This window comes from Ooceraea biroi, chromosome 6 (assembly GCF_003672135.1).
Source record: "Ooceraea biroi isolate clonal line C1 chromosome 6, Obir_v5.4, whole genome shotgun sequence".
NCBI lineage: Eukaryota > Metazoa > Arthropoda > Insecta > Hymenoptera > Formicidae > Ooceraea > Ooceraea biroi.
Window position 1 is genome coordinate 82043 of NC_039511.1, and position 6589 is coordinate 88631.

Below are 6589 nucleotides of genomic sequence, written 5' to 3' on the forward strand. Positions count from 1 at the left end.
CACGCGTTATCGCCCCTTTGAGGGCTGAGTCGTACGTTAGAGATTCCGTTTCGAATAGTTTTACTCTTGTGTCTTGATCCCGTAGTTTGCATACCAGTTGATCGCGGAGGGAATCCCTGAGGTTTGAAAAATTGCAATTGTGCAATAATTTTTTTAGCTGTGCGGCAAATTCAGCAACGCTCTCGCCTTGTTCTTTGCGTGCCTTGTAGAATTGGCTTTTTTCCATCACTTCGGAAGGCTTTGGGTTCAAGTGATCTGTCATTAATTTTATTAACTTGTATTTTTTCTCGGTCAGTTTCGCTGGAGAACACAAGTGTTTAATTAATTCATAAGCGTCATCTATTGAGGTGAGCAGTGTAGCGGTCTTCTTTGCATCTACGGTGGTGTAATGTGCCAAAAATTGAAATTCTAGCTTCTCCACAAATGTATCTCATTTGTCCTTGCCGAGACAAAATCTGATTTTCGAACTGTCGGACATGGTACTTCCTGTATCTGAATCGCTGTGAGCGGACTCGAACGATTCATCTATCTCGGGATTTTCGTGTTTGTTTACACTCAGCGCGGCCTTGCTGTCGACCGGCTCTGTTTCCGGAACGCTCTCGGCTGTTGTAACCGATGCGTTCGGAACGCTATTTAGCACGCTGATCGCTTCGAGTTTTGCGGTTTCTAATTCCTCGGATGGCGCGTTATTCTCCCGCACAATCTCTACTAACAACGCGCGTAACTCGTCGCGTTTATCGTTCGCACTGAACAGCACTCCGCGATTTTGTAGTTCGTCCGTTAACTGATCTTTTCTGAGCTTCCAAATCCAGCCGGTTTGCGTATCGTCACTAGACATGTGTTTCGAGCACGTTTTACTGGGAAATGCACACTGTAGCTTCGCACTGTCGTGAGTCTAATCAAGCATCCTCGTCGCCATACTCTAATGTTGCGGGTTACGGCAGGTAATGAACACACAGCTACCGGTATTCACCAGAGACACTCCTTTATTCTCCTCTCACAATCGGTACCTTATGCTTAGCCTGCCGGCCGCACGTGGGCAATGCCCGTACTCCCCTCTCGGGCCCGTCGGCTCACTCCCACCCTCGCACGCATGTACATACCTGTGGATGTGCGCGCGCACATCCGTATCCGCAGATACCACAAAAACCATATACCATATAGCCCTATGGCAGAGAACACGACGTAAGCGCTTACGTCGTAACGTAGTTCACGGCAGAGAAAAATCAACTGTGTATATTTTCCTATATATTATAATCCAAAGTCGACACCTTGTATATTATAATAAGTTAAAGTGAGATACCCTATATATTATAATTATAATTAAAATGAGACTGTATATTAAAATTGAATGAAAGAAATTTCATCACGCGTCCCGCGTCACGTGTCTCGCGTGACGCTCAACTTTTCTAATTGGCATCCATCGAGTTATAAGACGTATTCACGTCAAAACGTAAACGTATATGGCGTATATGGTATATGCTTACGTCGGACATAGTCGTAACGTAGTTCAAGGCAGAGAAAAACCATATACGCGATATACGTTTACGTTTTTCTCTGCCTTGAACCAGGGTATGGACACTTCCATATGAAAAAGTTGAGCCGTATTTCTGCGCCATCTGGGCGAATAGACGTACTTTTTGGTACCAACAGGCAAGTTTTATACTCGATCGATCATGTAGTCTGATATTTGCGTTTTCCAATATTTTTTGTACAATTTCGACTAAATAAGTAAAAATTGCAAGATATTTTATATACATTCATTTATTATATATAGTATACAATAAATAATATATATATATGTTAACATTATGTCTGATATAAAAATCTTCAATAAACATACATGGTAGTTTAACAAATCGTGGATGGTCTCTGCATTTTTCATGCAAGCAACTCTTACCACACCATACGCAATTGTACGATGTCTGCACACACACAACACAATCGGTGAAGAGCTTGCAGAGTTCGTCGTACCGTGCGGTGTCGTCCAATTTGCATTTCATGTAAATGTCATCATACTCCTTGTGATTAAGAACGTGCTGTGGTATCTTTGTGATTTGTAGACACCGGCCATCCAGCTTATGTCATACACATGTCACGCCTATCGTGGCACTCAAGTAGTCATGTTGAATCGTAAAATGTTCGCAGTTGCCCGGAGTATACCTACACAATAACAGAATCTTTCTTGGCATCTACATATAATTTTATCTCATTTCAAAAAAATTGGATATCAATCTGTAGAGTGAAGAAAGATTTCAATATTACACTGTGTATATTGTTCATTCATTCAACTATAACTATAACTATGATACACTAATTATATATGTATATAAAATCAAATATATCCAGATTATGTTGAACTTTACCTCACATCAGAGAACATTTCTCCGTTAAAGCCACCGTAGATGTACATCGACATTGATTATTTACACGCTAAATCCAATAATAATAAAATACAGTTCTGTTAACATTTGGTTTCACTTTTTTGTGGGATCGTTCGGCATCCCAATTCACTATTCGCAAATCCAGTTCGCAAATTCCTCTGCACTAACAAGCCATCAAGATCTCTTTCCAAAGCAGTTTTTTGCAGATGTAATGAAATCTATTTTCGCTAGTAACGCCTATAATATTATACAATTTATTCGCTTAGTATACAATTCGTTATCCAACCGTATTGATTGCATATCTCTACTTACCAAATTTTCAGTTTGGACAGCTTCTTCCTTACATCTTCCAAATATTTTACATATGTAATTATGAAGTTACATGGCTTATTGTCTTGGTTACATTTTTTTACATTTGTTATTAAAATATTCCATTGCTTGTTTTTCTAGAGGCTAAATTCTAAACCGTATACAAAATATACTCAAAATACTGCACTTAACGGTATGCTCGCAGCTCACACTGGCTCACGCAAAGAGCAAGACAGAAACTCACGTGACTGATTTCCGATTACATCGATCGAGTATAAAACTTGCCTGTTAGTACCAAAAAGTACGTCTATTCGCCCAGATGGCGCAGAAATACAGCTCAACTTTTATATATGGAAGTGTCCATACCCTGCCTCGAACTACGTTACGACGTAAGCGCTTACGTCGCGTTCTCTGCCATCAGCTGTAGAGGCTCTATATTAGAAAACTCTAACTTATCGACCCGACCGTCATGTGTAAGTCACACCATGATGTAATAAAACAAGGTGATCAATTCCCGAGGATGCGCAGTGGTTCGTGCTCTCGACCAATCAGAGTTTGCCCACAAATGTGAAAACAATGTGGCTTCTATGCGTGCCTGAAATAATAGGTTACTTTAGCCACGTGCACTGCGTGTTGTATGATAACAGTGAAAATATTTATTTAATTGCGTATTATACAGGTAAGTTATACAAAGATGTTAATTAATCGCAAAACAGAAAAGTAAGGGAGCTGTGACAATTGTTAATTGTTATACATGTTCTCTTTAGTTTGCAACGATGCCATTGTGTTGCGTGAAATATTGTACGAGTCGCACATCTTACAAGAAGACAGAAAATATGAAATATTTTAGATTTCCAAAAGATGCTGTCATTCGTCAGCGATGGTTTGATGCTCGTCAAAAAACAGATCTAAATATCAAAGTTGATACAGGTAAGTGAATATAATTAACCTTATGATACACAAGTCTTTCGAGTCCGAACAATGTTTATCCATACAAGTTTATCGAAACTGAATATATATATAAACCATACATATTAAAATAAATACATTATAATATAATTATAGCAATGATATGCAGTAATCATTTCGACGATGATTGCTTCGTAACAGAATCGACAAAACCAAAAGTGAAAAATGGACCTGTAAAAGAAATAAAACGATTAAAAAAGGATTCCAACAAAACTGTTAATATTAGAAAAAAAAGAAAGGTGTTTGAGAAACCCCCTTTAGCCCCCCTAATCATTCGATGTCACCACCCTTGACGCGACGACCGCGCACGGCGGGTAAGACGCCGCGCCATCAGACGGGCTACTTCGCAGATTATTTAGTCTGGTTCGTTATGCCGGCCATGAGCTGACAACGAATGTGATCTCTCGTAGCGTAATTTAGCATAGTGTTAGTTGGTAGTGTCTCATACGGTGCATCTCACGGTTCTAAGTGTTCTACTCGGCACGTTAGATCGCTTAGCTCATCTTCCGCGTGTTAATTGTATTAATATAATCTGTTAGCCCGCGCGAAGCTCACCCGGCACGTGCGTGCCACGTGTACCGCGAGGCCGGTGCCTCTCATCGCAATCCACGGTGACGAGTCGTATTAATACAATCTGCTCGCCCGTGTGATCTGCAATCTGTATATAGTGTACATAATTGTCGGCTCAAATACATTGGTAATTACTCAAACTCAGTGCGTGAGTCATTTTATGCCGCCCGTTGCATCTCCACATTCCAGTGCGCGATAACACCTTACGCGCGAAAACTCAAACAAAAGGAATGCCAGAAAATAAGAACAATATGAAAAGGAATGAAGAAAGTGAAGTAATGTAAGTATTTCCTATATTTTTAAATATATTCCGATTTGCACATGCGTATGTAAAATAAACCCTCTCTTTACATTCTTTAAGAATAAGGACTGGAGTACCAACATACACAGAACTTATAGAATATGTACAAGAGAAGCAACGGTTGCGGCACAAAGAAAGTATGCAAAATGTTGAAGTAGAAGCTGCACAAGATATGAACAATACTAATAACATTAAAGAAGTAGACTATATTACAACAGAAACTATGGAACATATGGAAAATGACACAACAAACATAGAGACGTATGTAGTAAATATTTCTCCAAAACATACTACTTATAAGCTTCGTATACTATTATATGCTGTTTTTATACAGGGTGTACAAAAAGTATCGAAATATTCGGTCTGAATATTTCGGAAAATACACATTTTTGAAAAAAATGTTACATATAAAAGTTGCAGGGTTTTATATGACGCATTACATTGTAATATTATTATGACCTTGAATATCGTTGTTAAGGTCACGTGAAGGTCACCGTTAATTTCTTAAACGGACACCCCTATTTTTTATTGCATATTCTTGTAGCTTATCTCGAGAGCTTTCCAAAACACTATAAGAAAGTATTTTTTCGCTCATTACTCTGTGAGTTATGAGGCTTGAAAATTACAGTACGGCCGGCATTAGAATTACCCAAGGTGTACCGCGTGGAGGTTGCACGGTCGGATTTACACCTCTCTTTTGTGTGTGTGTGTGTGCGTGCTTGTGCGCGTGGCGCGTGTGCGTGCGTGTGCGCGTGTGCTCATGTGCGTGCGTGCGTAAAAATACTTATAGTGTTTTGGAAAGCTCTCGAGATAAGCTACAAGAATATGCAATAAAAAATAGGGGTGTTCGTTTAAGAAATTAACGGTGACCTTCACGTGACCTTAACAACGATATTTAAGGTCATAATATTACAATGTAATGCGCCATATAAAACCCTGCAACTTTTATATGAAACATTTTTTTCAAAAATGTGTATTTTTGGAAATATTCAGAGGTTTCGATACTTTTTGTACACCCTGTATATACAATTTATATCACTACTGTCTATTTTACAGAAACAAAACGGTTGACAATCATACAAATGTCTCAATACAAAATGCACCAACAATGGAAACATTATTAAAGCAACTACAAAAATCAGAGGAGACAAATCGTAAAACATTGAAAGAAAAAGAAATATTGGAACAACAAAATGAAAAGTTACGTATGGAAGTAACAAAGTTACAAGCAGAAGCAAGAAATGGACATTTTAAAGAAAGTGTTTACCCCAGGCCAAATTGCGAAGTTAACGTCATCAACAAATAGTCGTATACAGTGGTCACCGGAAGATATAGTATCTGCAATAAGTTTACGATCATTAAGTCCTAAAGCCCACAAATATTTACGAAATGTCAAGAAAATACCATTACTGTGTCCAAACACTTTGCACAATTGGATTGCTAAATTCAATGTTTCATGTGGTATTTTAACTGATGTTTTAAAAATAATGTCTACTAAAGGATGTGACCTATCAATAACAGAAAAATTAACTATCCTGACATTCGACGAATTATGTCTCCAATAAAATATAGATCGAACAGAACAAAAAGTATATGGACCACATAAAACCTGTCAATTCGTAATGGCTCGAGGTTTATTTAAAAACTGGAGACAACCTGTATTTTATAATTTTGATACAGCAATGTCTCGGGAAATTTTATTAAGTGTCATTCAACATCTCTATAACATTGATTATATTGTTACGTCCAGAGCTCCGTGAGCTCGAGGGAAGGGCGTAACACATGCCTCTCCAGTTCTGAGACACTCAGTCTCAAAACTTGAGTCGAGCTGACTGAGAGTTCCGGCTGTAGGGTCAACAACCAAGGTCGATTTTACCCTTAACTTGGAACAAGTCTGCTCGTTGGTCCCTTTTTAGGTAAGAGAATTGAATCTCTTTTACCTGGGATAGGACCTGTACGACCTGTTGTGGGAAGAGGATAGATTGAGGTTTATTAAATTAAAATGATTTTCCTTTTTCCTTAAGAAATTAACATATTATATTTGTAAAATATTGCG

At 38.4% G+C, this 6589-nt stretch overlaps 1 pseudogene; it reads left to right on the top strand.

Annotated features, from left to right (window-relative positions):
- Nucleotides 1–3469: 3469 nt before the first annotated feature.
- Nucleotides 3470–6230, top strand: LOC113562110 (annotated as a pseudogene).
- Nucleotides 6231–6589: the final 359 nt, after the last annotated feature.